This window comes from Eurypyga helias, unplaced genomic scaffold, assembly GCF_000690775.1.
Source record: "Eurypyga helias isolate BGI_N326 unplaced genomic scaffold, ASM69077v1 scaffold16610, whole genome shotgun sequence".
NCBI lineage: Eukaryota > Metazoa > Chordata > Aves > Eurypygiformes > Eurypygidae > Eurypyga > Eurypyga helias.
Window position 1 is genome coordinate 144,119 of NW_010225271.1, and position 15,984 is coordinate 160,102.

At 36.5% G+C, this 15,984-nt stretch overlaps 1 protein-coding gene across 1 annotated transcript in view; it reads right to left on the minus strand.

Annotated features, from left to right (window-relative positions):
- Nucleotides 1-15,984, minus strand: part of SPATA17 (spermatogenesis associated 17) — a 52,093-nt gene that overhangs the window by 652 nt on the left and 35,457 nt on the right. The window lies entirely within an intron of this gene.

The following is a 15,984-nucleotide window of genomic DNA, read 5'->3' on the forward strand; positions in this document are numbered from 1 at the left end:
GACCCTGTGCCTTAAGAGTACAATGTTAATACATCCAACAAACAAGAAAGTAAAATAAGCTAAGGATTCTAAACAGTATTTTGATTTAGGTACTTAATAATAAATGCTTGTGGTAAATGATCAGCAAGTCCGTGGTGTTTAAAATCAAGGTTTTAAGGCACTCTGAATAAAATTATTTTCTTGAAAATTAAATACTGGGAATAGTATCAGCAGTACAATATATTCTTTTTGCATTAAAATTGTTTTCCATTTCTGAAAGTAACATGTCACAGGTGAATTATTAGCTTTCCAGGATCTGATGGTTAATTTTTAAGAAAGAAGTTGGTCTGAACACTCTACTGTTTTCTACTGTCAGCATGATGGTCTGTGAAATGGCATGGAAATGCAATGTCTTCATAAAATGTCTGAGGCCATGAATGAATGAAGGCTAAAATTTTTACCTTTTCAACACATTTCACAACTTGGAAGGTCTGGTTTTCTCACAAAAACAGAATGAAAGCTATTTTTTTCCTAGGAAATGACATGAAGCAGAATTATTATTCCCTGGATAATTTTGATTTAGCTGCTTCACAGACCACAGTTCAGCTGAATCTCCATAAAAAGATGGAGCAACTACAAATTCTGGTAAGCTTCATGCAAACACCGACATGGCCTGCCTGAGTTTCACCTGCCCTGCATGTTGCCAAACTGTGGCCACATCATTTCTTACATCTCATACTTAAAATTATTTGGTCTGATTCCTCCAATATTCTCATGCATAAATCTTAAAATACCAAGATAGAAAGATACATTCAACATGAAATACTCTTTGTGTGGTGTGAAAGTGAGGACTGTCCTATTCTTAACTGTTCACGTGTTTTAATATTTCCTTATGCCTTGTACCACCCAATTCCTTATCCAACGGTAAAGTCCATTTGCATATCATCATATTATACATTTACAATATTTTAATTTTGCTATTAAATTAATAGCAGAGTCTTTTAATTTTCATTGTGTGTTTGGCAAGCACCTTTTTACTGCAGGAAAAGTTGTCCATATAATTATTATAATGGATATTATTATAACTCCAGCGTAACTGCAAATAATTTCCCTTTAAAGTGATTTAATATATATTTTATTTAGTAAATTCACCAGGCTAATATTGTTCATGGGAATGGAAAAAAACCCCAAAATGCTGTAGTTGCCAAGAAAGCAAACAGATAATGCAACTATAATTTAGGATTAATCAGTAATTCAGAGCAGAATAAACTACTCTCTATTTTGAAAAGAGGAAGTATATTTTTAATTTACAGGACAGGTACTGTTTAGCAAAAAAAGCAGTAAGCTTGGGGTGAGATGAGGAAACGAGTGAAAGGTGTACACCTCCTATTTCAGGATAAAATCAGGAATGGCAAGTCTGAGCACTGAAGCCTTTATTCACTGGAGCAGACGGCTTTTGCTATTGGGATGCCTGGCCAAACAAAAACAATTGGCTGCCAAAATTAGCTCCTTGGGACGATTTAGGAGCCTTTGAAGTGAACAGTTTTTTGAGCTGGAACTAAGCCCAGGTCCAGCTTCAAACTCAAATCAGAATGACAAAGAGGAAATTTTCTGTGCCACACGCCCCCTCAGTGTAAGATTACTTTGGGTTGGCAGCTGCACTGTTTATCTTGTTATTTAAAGCTATTTCACTAGATACTCACAACTGAGCATTTAAACAACTGGCTCTGATTATGACGACAGCAGTTATGTTTGATCACATTTAGGAAACATCACATAGTCTGATGAATAAATAAAAGTGTGGCTGGCTTTACATTTAGACCAATTAAAGACATTTAGAATACATACCAGATAAATGCTGCACAGTATGCATATGAAATATAATTTATTTTTTTAGGAAAAAGAACCCAGCCATTTCTGTATTTGAAGATACAAATTTTAACCAGGTTTTAACACTGAGAAAGTAACGCCTGAAAATACCACTTGCCCTTGCAAGATCCACCTCACAGTACTGAAGAGAGCCTATCCCACCGTGTCATTGTAGCAGCATAAAGGGAAAGGAATTGGAAACCGTGTTCTCATGTCTGTGTAATTTGATGGTGAAATGTAGGTCCAAATCGTTCAGTGAATCATAGAATCACAGAATGGTTTGGATCAGAGGGGACCTTAAAGATCATCCAGTTCCAACCCCCCTGCCATGGGCAGGGACAGCTTCACTAGACCAGGTTGCTCAAAGTCTTGAAGACAGCCCGGGATGGGGCATCCACAACCTCTCTGGGCAACCTGTAGCACTGCAATGCACTGCTGGTTGATTCTGGTAGCCTGCCAGGATCATCCAGAATTTAAGCTGATTGCTACCTGGCATAGAAGTTATGGAGTTAATGTAGACAATGGTTTTGAAGGTGCAAGAAGAAAAGATCTGAGTGGAAAAAAACAGGCTTCAAGATTATTTTTATGGTCAGTGCCTCCTTGTTGGTAGCTGGGATGAATCACCTTACAAATATGAATTCCCACATATTGGTGAGGTTGACCCTACAGTTTTGCAGTGTCAGGATCATAGGATCATGGAGCTGAGCTTTATGGAATTTTTCACAATGTATTCTTACATCTTGCCATATAATGCTCAGCAGCAGAGACCTGTAATTCTCAGGACCGAGACCTATTTTTAAATTTCAAAACAAAGTGAATATAGCACTTTATTTGGAAATTTGTGAAGTTTTTTCTCCTTTCACCTAGTAAATTGTGAGTCAAATTCAACTGACAGAGCTTAACAAGAACTATGGACCCTTTAAATATATTTGACTACTTGACTGTCATGTGTGCTCATCACTTCTAAACAATGGAGTCAAAAATGGTGACATAAAGCCATGAAAGATTTGTCTCAATCAGCACACTCTGATTTAATAGATTAGATTTGCCCAAGGCTCACACAGTTTATCTTTGGAATGTTATCATTAAAGCAAATTCTAAATAGATTTTCCATCTGAGTATGCAGACATACATAAATACAGACCATGTACAACAAATTACACTGGCAAACCAACAAGTCCTTGTAGACACCGGTATCAGCTTGAAGGACTTTGAAAACGCATCCCTTCATATTCTAGTGATAAATTTGCACTAACAGTTTTTCTTTCCAAACAGTTTTGAGAGTACTGTACTTTTTCCTGTAATATAAAAATGCATTTAGGAATGAGAGAGGAATTACAATTAATTATCTTCTAGGAAACCTAATGATGTAGAAAGTCAGCTGCTTCAGACCAAAGGAAGAATAGGCAAACAGCTGTAGCATAACTACTCAAAGATTTTAAGTCCAGAAAGTACCATTCTGACTATTTATTCTCAGATCCTGCGTACACACTTTGGGTAATTTCCTACAGCAAATTATCAAGTCTGTAATAATTATGAAGTTGCTAAGCACACGATAAACTTGGAACAATAAGCATATAATAAACATGATACCTGATTTACAGCTTTGCAGTCTTTTTCTGTAATGACAAAATTTTATTTTGTTGCATAAATAGTGATTTGGTTGCATAAATGGAGGTTACAGTTGCATTAGGTTGTAGGAATGCAGATTTCCTTCACGGGTTAGAAGCAGCATGTGAAGATGTTTCAAAGATAACCTCTCTAATGAAAAATATTCTACCTATAGCAGTAAATCAGAGGACTTAGTCCTCTTCTGAGCCAGTTTAACAGTAGTGAAGCACCGTGTAATTGAACGATGTCAACCACGATGCCATGTGCTATGCAAAAGGTAAACCAATTCATGAAAGGTTGGAATCTCAGAAAAACTCTTTGGTACTGCTGGAAGTTTATCTGTTGAGAAGATTTAGTGGCAGAAGGAATAACTGAGAAGTGGGCACAGCTGCTAGAATCCTAATTCTATCTTCATGCTATCAAATAGTAAAACCAGGAAACAAACCTCCCTTTTCTTTAGCTTGAAATCAGCATCCACAGGTACACATCAAGACTTTAGAGGACGCAATGGGAAATTCTGCATAAAAATCCATGCGGTGTTTATATCCGCGCAGGGTATAAATATATATTATATAGCGCAGGGTAAGCCCACTGAGCAACCTTGCCTTCCCCACAAGGCTGGGACGCAGCGCCCGCCTCATTTGAAAACCAGGCGGTACTGCCAAGTGCCACTGTACAGCCACAGTCCACAACCCCTCTGTTTAATACTAATTGGTCATATTTAAGTATTCCTTATGAACCTAATGCTTGTAATAGTAAAATTAGAGTTTTAAATTGAGCTGTCATAGTAAGCCTCCTGACCTATTAATAGCCACCGAGGTCTCTAACAAGGAAGCAAACAAGAAATGGCAAGCTGTTATGCAAGTAAAACGTTGGTCCAGCTAACTTATTCTTAGCAAATTTATCAATACTGGTTAACAATACTTCCAACTAGTACAGGGCCTTCTGACATGACAAAATGAGTGTAACAACCCATTCTGTCAATACAACACAAATGTCATTTCAAGTGCTCAAAACCCACTAAGCTACCCTAAAAAAGATTGATTTATCTGCTCCAGTGTTTCTTTGGGGCAAACTTTTCTCACAACTGAAACCAATTAGTGGGCCTGGCACTTGTAGTGCAGAATGTAGGTCAGCATCAAGTAATAAAAAAGTATTGACTTTTCTCTGTCTGTAAGCAGCATGAAAGGGGTGCCATGGCCTTGTCGTATATGAAAAGAGCTCCATTAATTTCACTTATTTCAACCAGGGCTGTCAAATACTAATGCTTCTATTGCACTTTTCACACAAAGTACATTGACACCAATCTTGGCCCCAGTGAAACAAGTTTACAATATTTCAGTCAGTGAAAGGGGTACTATAATTTTTAATTCCCTGCTGTACATTTAGTCTCCTTAAGCTGCACTGCTCATAAGACCTATTGAGAGATATGAGCTGGGACATTAATAATGGCTACACACTTCTTCCCATGGGCAACGGAACCTATTTCTTGGGCATAGCTTCAACAGCTAATTAGCCATAAAGTTTGGGCCACCGTTGTTTGGCGTAACTCTGTTTTTGTGGCTGGTGGGCACAGACAGCCAATTTTGCTTTCTGCTGTGGAGAAATATCCAAAAATGAGGAATAGGTCTTCCGTGACTTAAGGCTATAAAATTGAAAAGCTAATGTGTTAACCAATTGGGTCAACTAGACCCTTCAAATAAGAGATAATAACAAAAGCCCAGATCATGCCTTAGGGACAGGATCTCATTGTGTCACTGCAGAGGTATTGACTTCCAGGGAATAGCATGCCTAATCAGAGTTCCCTGCGCCACGGTGGACAAGTGACCACTGAAGTGATGGAGTAGAATTACAACTTTGCCTATTCAGCTTTTCAGCACAATGTAGAGGAGGAGGACTACGAGCCATCATCTCTCTCTTCCTTCAACTGCCTACTACTGCTAACAATTCTAAACTCTCTGAATTTGGTTCTTTTGGGTAAGAGCAGTGAAAAAAACTGTGCTTCCATGAAGACTTTATGAGCTTCTCCAATGTTGTGGATTGACACAGCAGTGGTCAAACTGACCTAAAATGTTATGATCCTGTTTCCCTCTGTTCTCTGTAGGTTCCCTCCTAAACTGCCTGCTGCTTCTTTTTTTTTTTTTTTGTAAGTGAAGTTTATGGTTCTGCTTGACAAGCTTGAAGGGTCTCAGTGTGATCTCTAACTCATTCCCTAATTACCTCCTGCAAATGCAAACATCATCAACAACAATAAAACTCTTTGATTTAAAAAGACTGTGTGACTATGGTAGAAAGCAATTTTCTGCTTGCTTTAATGACTTCGTAAGTGCAAGTCTTACCCTTTGAATCAACTTGCTATTAGATCTTAAAATAAAAAGATATTGTATAGCCATCATAAACGGCAACTTTATAACCTTCTGTGTTACGCTTACATCAGGCAAGTTTTCTTCTACTTGTTAGTTTTAGCCTTTTATTGACATTATGATAATGTGTTGCAAAAAAAAATCAGGAAATTATGTTCACAGTAGGAAATCTAACAACACTATTTTAATATCCTATCTTGCAAACAGAAAGAGAAAACATTAATTGCTGTTTAATTTATGTAACAAACATCTCATCATTATTACACTTAAAATTTCTTGGAGGTTTATAGCTATCACTGACTCTTACACATTTCATCTTTTGGAATTATAAATGAGGAAACTAAATTCAAACAGTGCTTGCTAGAAATCATTCTAATTTCTAATTATGCTTCATTAATTTGAAAAACCACTGATCTGATAATCATATAGGTTTAGATACTTCCTACATTATTTTTGTCCAGTACAAGCAGCACAGCATTGTGTGCTCCTCTGGCATGGAAATTGTAACTCTATTCCTCCCTTCCTCTTAATATTCTGAGAAAGAATTGTTCTGCTACTAACCTGTGCTCACTAAGTTTGCTCTCTTAGCCCAGCAGCTAACCTGTGCTAATTTGTGCTTTGGAGATAACTGGAGAGAACTGGCTGACACAAATCAAGCTCTAAAACCTCTTGTCCTTATCTGTGGAAGGTAGGCAAGGATCTGTTCTAGCCTTGAAAAGAGACTGTTTCTGCTCCTGCATGCTTAGGAGCAGTTTGGACAAAGGAACAAAAGCATGTCCCACTGTACCTTTCCACAGCTGCACAGATAGAGCTATGACATGACAGAAAATAATGCGGGTTTTGAGAATGCAGTGCTTTGAGCTATTGTACAAGGAAAGCGCAAATGTATCTGAAAGAGGAAGACATTTTGCAATAGCTGTGGTTATTAAAAATTACAGATGTGTCAAACCTTACTGTGCTTTCTCACAAGCAAAGGCAAATTATCTCTTGGCTTTGATGGACGTTGTGTGCAAGGAAGGAAAAAGGAAAAAAGGGGAAGGATTTGGTCCAGTGAATTACTCTTCCACCTAAGCATTGCCTCTCTAAAATTAACCTGGGACCTGAACCTAGCCTGTCCTTTTTGTCACGTGTAATAGAACCAGCAATGAAGATTTGTGGTCCAAATTTGCATTTGTTACATTTACTTAGTACCCTGCAGTCACTGTGCTTGCCCAAAGGGAAGGAAGGGTGGAATTCCCAGCTGTAGCCTCTAAGTTCATTTATTCCATTTATTGATGATCTGTGAGCCAGACACTGTCTGGTCCTTCCTCCCAAACACGTATGAGTTTTGTAATGCTTTAAAAAGAAATATATTCTGCTTTACAAATAACTGTTCAGATAATGAATTTATTTACATGTATAAAACTAATCTACTGAAGAAGAATAAACCACCTTTATGTAGACACTTTTCAGGTACTTTAACACATATTCAGAGACAGTATCAATATTAAAAGTATAGTTTGCCACACAGAAAATTACAGTGCCTGCCATGCCATAATTTAGTCAATGTTATGAAACACCAAGCAAATTCTGTTCTGAATGTCTGTTCTGAACCAAAATTACCAAAGATAGTATTTTATTTTTTCAACTAATGCAACCTTTTTTTTACAAGTAAATTAAATTAAGAAACCAATGTGAATTTCTCCACAAGCTATTTCATACTTGGATACCCTTGAACTTTACTGAATCTGGACTAAAAAACAAATGTGCAGTTGAAATAGTTCAGTAGGTATTCAGAATCCCAAGAGCTGTTTATTTGCTATTGTCATGCAAATGTCTACTCCTTGCAGGCTATTTCAACAAAAATATTTTTGAAGAGGGGAGTAGATGTTCATCTTAATTCATTTATGATGTATAAATAACATTGTCAAGTATGAAAACACACTGATGGGTAATACAGAACCCCCTTTATGAAGTTATTAAATCAGGGGTGGAACTATGCCTAACACTACATTCCTGTGTACAGAAAAATATAGAGTCTTAAAAGCATCTGATGAAAAAGTAATGGAGATACTTTTATCATTGTGCCTGTATTTTTAAACCAACACCTTTTCCTATCCATGACATAAACTCTGCTAGACACACAACTTCTTTTAGAAAATAATGCACTTTGGGAGAAGTATGTTGACTTATGCCATTTATAAACTGCCCCTTTCATTGTCTAATCTGTTCAACCATAACATTCTCTTTCCAGCTGAAAGTAAGCCAGTGCCAAGCGTTGACTGCCAAGACAAACTCAGAACCACTTTTAACCTGCTGGACTAAACCCAGAAAATGTTTAACCTGCCAAGATCAAGTTGCAACTATCTCTAACTTGCCAAAATCATGCTACTAGAAGTTAGGGAAGAAAAATTCTGAGTTAAAGTGAAAATATTTTTTATCTTATCAGGTTAAGTTGTATCTGTTTGGCAAAAAGTTGTAATCACTTAGGATCGATTTTGTTAAAAAGCACATTGATTGCACAGTATTTGGCATACGCAGCAAAAACAGCTGCTCCAGTTAGATTTCATCTGGTTTGACATTGTTCTGGATGATGCTTTCGAACCTGATTGCATCCCGTGATGAAATGAATAGATACGCAGATCAAAGGAGAACAGTGGATGCTGTCTAGCTGAGCTTTAGCAAGGCTTGCAACAATCTCCCAGTGAATCCTTTTAGCCAAGTTGGCAAATTAGAGTCTAGATGAGCACTACTGTTCAGAGTATCCGGTTCAAAGCGTAGCAATGAATGGTTTCTACTCTAACTGGAACTGGGTACAAATGTATTTCCTCAGGTGCTACCTTGGAACCTATCTTGTTTAATATCTTCATCAGTGACCCAGAGGTGGAGATGGAATACACTCTCATCAAGTTCATGGACAACACCAAACTAATGGCCACCATTAATACACTTGGGGGCTATTATTCAGGGTGTTGTAGACAGGCTAGAGGAATGGCCCGACAGAACCTCACAAAATACAGCACAGACAAATGTACCTGGCACAGACAAACCCCAGGGGCTGGAGGCTGACAGGCTGGGTAGCAGCTCTGCAGAAGAGGACCTGGGCGTCCAGGTGGGCAACTAGCTAAACATGAGTCAGCAATGTGTCCTAGCAGTGCTGAAAGCTAAAGAGAAAAACAGCTTTCCTGTTTTGTAAATAAAAGCTACCTTCAGAAGAGATTGAAACAATCAAATAGGACAAGGCCTTTTTCATTTTGCGGGTAGCTTACTTTGGAGATCAGCTAACACTAAAAAAAACTATTAATCTCCTATCCAGTGTTGTTGTCACTAATCAATAAAACTGGGACAGTAGCTCTTAGGCTAACACCTATTGTTATTTTTTCTGTCTATATTTATTCATAGATGATAACATATCTTCTTTGCATGTCATGTTTTTCTCCATTTTTCAGTGACACTTTTTCCCTTGTGTAAATCCACCAGTTCCTAGATACAGTTCAGGAATAGCGTCAGCAACACAGATTATTCACTCAGGTGCCACAGATTTGCTTGGCAATAATATGGAGCCACTTCTGTCAAATCGCTACCGATTAAGAAACTTCAGGGAGAGGAACAGTTGATATTTATAGCCAAACATTATTTCATATTCAACAGTATTCAGAAAAAATTAAGTGGATTACACATATTAGCACAAATTTAAAAAATAGATTGTTGAACACTTCAAAAACTAAAATGATGCTGTCCTGGTTCTGATATGAATACACACTCTATATACTAAATCTAACAACTTGTGTAAAATATATTCTGTGGTATTACATAAGCTAAAGTTTATTTCATTTTTCAGCTGGATAACTTCCAAAATAAATTCTACACTGCGTTGTCCATGTTGAGGAAAGAATTTAGCCTTAAACTTTCTTTAATGTCTATGTCTTTAATGTCTATGCAGAACTTTCAATGTACAGCTGAGTACTATTACATCTTATAAATGAACAGGAACTAGGAATTTTTACAATGTTTTATATGCTAATTTATTCATTGACAGTGTAGTAGCAATGTAAGCTATACTGTAAAGTTTCCCATACTTCTCTGAGGACTTTGGATTTGACCTGAAGTGTTGAAATTCTTTAAATAGCAACCCATTTTGGTCTTCCTCCTGCCAAAGGCTTGGGCATCTGCAAAAACTACAAATCATGCCAAACTCTTTTGAGTGATATATGGAGGACCACAATCCACTAGGAAATAAGCTAAGACCAACTCATTCATTTCATTTAGGTCCTTCAGTGGGATTTGAACCATCCAGCCCACAAACCATGTCTCAGGAGATTGCAGTATACATCCAGCCCACAGTAATAATGATTCATATACATATATGTGTATATGCTTTATTGCTACCTTTAGCTGGATTAAAAGCAATATATCAATTTTTATATTTCTGCTTCTTTTATTAGCTTTCTCACAGTTGATCAGCTGATAGAGGCGATAATGAAATGTTTTTTTATAAACTGGAGTTTGTAAGTCCTATCCTGAGAATGTAATATTTCAAAAAATAGCCTAAGCTTTGGGGAAAAAACCAATTACAGAAACAGCATTAAAAATGCCAAGCACTGGGCAGAAGCAATTCTGGATCAGTTTAAAAAAGTGATTGATGAAACTCTAATCTGAGCTGAAGGAACAGTTTCACGACAAGCTGTGACCATTCCACACACTTCATTAGCTGCCATAATTAGCCTGGTGTTTCAATTTGTTAGAACTGGTGGGGACAATTTTACTCAGAATGCAAACATCAAAAAACAGGGTGCCGCAGACTTCAGAAGAGGCTGATGAGAAGCTTTTCTAGTCTCTTTTAACTAAAAGATTAATTACAGCTGATGAGAGGCTGTACTCTGATTGTCACTCTGTCTATGTGCATTACTTTTAGCATTAGAAGAAAGACATGGTTGACATTACACTGCTCAATCAAGCAGCTTTGCATTAGTGTACAAAGTCAGTTAATATGCAATGTTCTTATTCTTTCTCCTTTTATTTTTTTCCCTCTAAATTTGAGATTCTCATACCTAACAAGTTTTGCTTTAAAAGAGCAGGGTATTCAGTTGCTGATGATAAACACCTCTTACGCTGTCATTCCTTCATACAACAACAGGTGAAGATCCTAACACATCTCAAAACTACTGGCTGGGAATATTATTAGTTCCTATTGTAGCAGTCTAAATGTAAATTCCTACTTAAATAGTGCCATGATGGAAAACAAAAACAATACATTTGTGAAACAGGCACTGTGGACATCACAGCATTTATATCTTTTTCCCCTCTATTTTAGGTGCTATTACCTCTCTACATTAAGTCACCAAAACTTGTAACCTTATTTAAATTGAAGATAGAAGTCTGAATTTGAAGTGCAAAGGTTATTCTTGAGCAATTCCATAACTCTCATTCTAGAACATTAACACATGGTAATACACTTACAAATACCTCCTTATGTGGATATGCCTTTAAGTTGCCCTACATATTTTATGTTGAGATCAACAACTTCTTGAGAAGGAAGAATAAAGTTTCTTATCTCTGTCACGGTGGAACATCCTGAGTTTCTAAAGGGCATATTGAAACCCTCTCTTCATTGCATTAAATGAATAAATACTGAAGTGTATTCCAAAGTGAACATCATATTACTATTTAAAAAGGAGCAAACAATTTCAGAGCTGATACATTATATAAATTTTAAAGAAAGAAGCAGTAGCTATTTGTGCCAAACCTTTAAGACAACAAGCAGTCAGTATTAGGAGTCTCATTCACTCCAACATTAGTGGACAAAGCTATCTTTTACTATGGTTTTTCATATTCAGGGATTATAGATTATTCTGAAATCCTGCTGCTCTAAGAATAAAATACTCTTGCTCTCTGGAGAGAACATCAAAACAATAAAAACTTGCAGCCTTTCTCTCAGCTTCAGCATATACCAGGCATAAACTCTTAGAATCTATCCAGAACAGATATAAGTATTAATAACACTACAAATTACAGAACTATTCAATCTTAATGGGTTAGTGTGACAAAATATGTCATTTAGGCATCATTTTTTAAGATGCAATATTTTGTAGTCCTAAGTGTATCTATTGGAGGAAGTCATCAGAATATGTGCTTCTGATCTTAGATTTCAATTTGTAACCTCACTAGCAACATCGATTTAAAATAAGATAAAACCAGTGTCTATTTTTCTGTAAAAATGGGTAACACCATTTTTTTCCTATAACATTCTTTCTATATAGCATCTATCTACATATTGATCATGTTCATTATGGGCCAGATCTTGATCTGATGCAAATTAGCCTAGCTCCATGGATATATCTCATTTATGAGCAGTGCTGAGGATCATTTCTCATACCTACATTTTTTAACAGTTTTATGGACCATGTATTTCATACAGGATTGTGAAAAACTTTTTTACTTGCATTTCAACTCTATTGAGCCAGCAGAAACAAGGTCTAGGTGAATATTATCAAATAACAAGTAGCTTGTTTTTGCAGGTATGTTCCATAAAGAATTTTAAGTGACTTTAAAATATAGTCTTTTTAATTCAATACTGTGGCAAATTGAATTGCATTTAAATACACAATGTTTGGCAGGTATATAACCAAATCTACTTAATTCCAACAATGTTGAACAGCCCATCCAAAACTGTCATCATAAGGCAAGGCCAAGCACTTCCCAGTTTAGTGTGAAGATTTTCAATTTCAACAAACAAAATAGTATCCAAATGATCAACATCTAAAAACAGTATCAGCAAAACAAATTAAGTGTAACTCCAAACTCTACCATTTCCAGTTCAGCTGACTATTTTTTTGCATTAAAAGCTCTACCACAAGTTTCTGTAATGTACTCTAAGCACGTACTGAAAGAATTGGCCCAGATATTCTATTTCTAAAGTGTAAACAAGAGGCTTTAAAATGTTTAAGCAATGTGTATAATGGACATTATTTAGAAAGTTAAAACATACATGTATCTCTCACAACAAAATATTGGTTAAAGTTAGCTCTTACTGAAAAGCAAGATTTTCTTTTATGCCACTAACATAAAAGTTACATTATTAAATGAGGAAGGTAGGCAAAGCAAGACATTTATCATCCAACAGACAAATGACAAAGGATTGCTAGTTAGACAGTCTAATAAGTACCATCTAATTTTCTCTTTCGAATCAATTTATTCTTCAAAGCCTTGGATCATCATCAAGGGACTGCATTTTCCCATTGAGAAATTACAGAACTGAAAATCAGGTTTTATAAAATATACAACTAGTTGCCGACAAACCCTTACAAATAACCACTAGAGTGGATTTCATTAGAAGAGTGGTGACAGTATCTTTTCTTATGCAAATAACTGGATGGTTTGACTCTTCTCAGACATTACTTTGTAGTATTCCTTCAAAATCAGACCCTGTAACTCACCAGTAACCTTCACCAGAAATGTTTTCCAGTCTATCTTTTCAGCCTTACAGTTATCCCCGGAATCTTTTCTGTATTTCATTAAACAGTAACCAGCACTACATTTCATAAGTTTTAATTTGCTTCACAGTGTTTAACTTCCTTCTACACCTAAGAACATAATTCACTGATAGTTAACAATCATTTGCCATACAGATAACAAGAGTAGCATTTCTCAAAGGCAGCACAGCAGTGGTGACCTTAAGGATTTTCTCAAAGAAAACAATCAAGACCTTTTCCAATGGGAGCTCTGAAAGTGATCTTCATAACAAAATGTATTGCTGTAAACATGATGCCTTCGTGCAGTAAGGAATCTGGAAAGATCATTATGTCAACTGTCAAAAGCTGAAATTGTAATTTGCTTTCCTGGAAGACTGAATGGGTGCATCTTATAATGAGAGACATTTTGTTCTATTCATGTGAATGAGAATGTCCGGTGTTCCCACTGTTGGGTATGACCTACTCCTGCTTTTAAAAATACTTTTCCTTCTCAACAGTACATTGTGACATTGACTAAAAAAGCAAAACATTCAGAAGTAGAAGTGACTTTAAGCCATTTTTGTTAACCAGTTTTAGAGACCACTTGCTTATTAAGCTGGTCTGTGATATTAAATTGGGCAACACCGCCCTTTTTTTGTACTCCCTAACCGAGTAGCCGAATGCCTGAGGTCCAAGGAGCTCACAGCTCTGAAGAGCAACACTGCTGTGGGAATCACCCTATGTGGAGGCAGGAATTGCTCAAGTTGATTTTCACAAAAGATACAGCAGTGGTTGTTCTGAGAGCAGAAAATAAATGCTACAGGGTACAAAGGACAGACTTTTCATGGATAGTATAGGATGTTTTGTTGTAGGACCAGATTCTTGGGTTTAAATGATTTGGTTTGGTGCAGGACTCAAGACAGGAAGTGGCAGAAAGCAGCCTTATCTTGGAAACAGTTGATAACTCAAACTAAGGGTCTATTTGGAGTATCTGAATAGATGCATCAAGTCATGCCAGCAGTAATAATCGTACAGGAGCCATGTCATTGGCCAGGGATTGCTGGAGTGCAACACACTTTGGCAACAACCCTTATTATCCATGACATGGCTCATGAGGAAATCAGTAGTGTAACAAGCAAACTTTTACAGATCATCTAATAATTCCCCTACAATAGAGTTACTTCTGTCTGCCACATTATATCAGCTCTGCATTACCTAGGAAAACACACTGCAGTGGGGCTGGGGAACTAAGAATCTGATATTCAAAATACGTGCTATCTTTCCTTGTTGTATATGAGTAACTTCTGTCACAAAGCACACTAGTAAATATGGCCTTAAGAGCTTTAAAACATGTAATAAGGCTCAGAGTATGGAGGCACATTCATTAGTCAATGTCACACTTTATCAGAAAATATTCTGTGTAATCTTTTTTTCTGGATTAAAATGAAAACAAGCAAATTCCTTTAAAAAATTCTCATGGAATCAAAATCTGAGAGAGAATAATTTAAAGCTTCACACATACATTATACCTGTCTCAATTCCAATTACTGCAAGGTTAGGAAAAATAGAGTTAAGGTGAAATTTAAATAAATTTTGGTATAGTCAGGGATGGGAAAGCATGAAGAGTGTATCAAACAATTCTGCTACATAATGACATCATCCACAAGACACATGATTGTTATGAGTATGTTGTTTGTTCTACAAGGGATAAAACTAATTTTCAAACAGAACAAATTACTTCTTCCCTCCCTGCCTTATTTCTCCCCCACAATAATACTATACAAAGATAAATTTGCTGTGGAACCACAGGATACAATGGTCTCAGAAGAATGTGGAAGAAAATGGGTTGACCATGGTCATGCCCAACTAGAAAAGTCACATGCACTTTCTAAGGTCAAATTAGGTTCTCCTTGTGAACCTTTCCCCATATATCTGGAAATTAGGGCCTTACCTGATAATGTGATTCCATTTGGGGCATAATACAAGCAATGAAAATCACAGAGACCATTAAACTTCCAAAGGCAGACTGTATGAAATAATATTAATTCCTTGTACACATAGGGGGTTCTCCTTTCTTTTCATCATGGAAAGTGCAAACTTAGTGGTCATGTGAGAGGAATTATGCAATTGAGACATTCATAGATATTTGATCCTTACAATCATCTTTATGCAGAAAGCAAGTCAAAGATCAAGATTTTTTTCCATAGTCTGTTATCTCTCTCCACCCCCATAGGATATTTCTGCAGGTTCTTGGACAAAGAGCCACATTTACACCTAGTGTAAGTCAATGAAACTCTATACATTATACTTATGCCATAATATTCTTTATATAAACTCTGTATTAAAATACATACACACACTGGTGTTTATCTGTTATATATGTCATGATTTAATTAAATACTCATGCAACTTCATATAATCTCAGTTGAAGGCAATCACTATCCAAGAAAATGGACCGAAACTGTTGATCGTGCCTTTATCTACACTGGCTGAATTTGAGTCTGCAATTCTCTGCATCTGGTGACAAAGATGGAAGAGAGATAATTTATATAATGACCAACTATTGCCTGCTCCAATGTCTACAAAATACAGTGTGAAAATGCCTGTAATGTTGACTACAGTGCAATTTTTAATGCTTCACCAAAAATAGAATTGTGTTGGGGGTGAATTACAAGGGCTATTTTTCCTAGCCTAGGCAAGGCCATGACAATCAGAAATATTTGAACTTAATA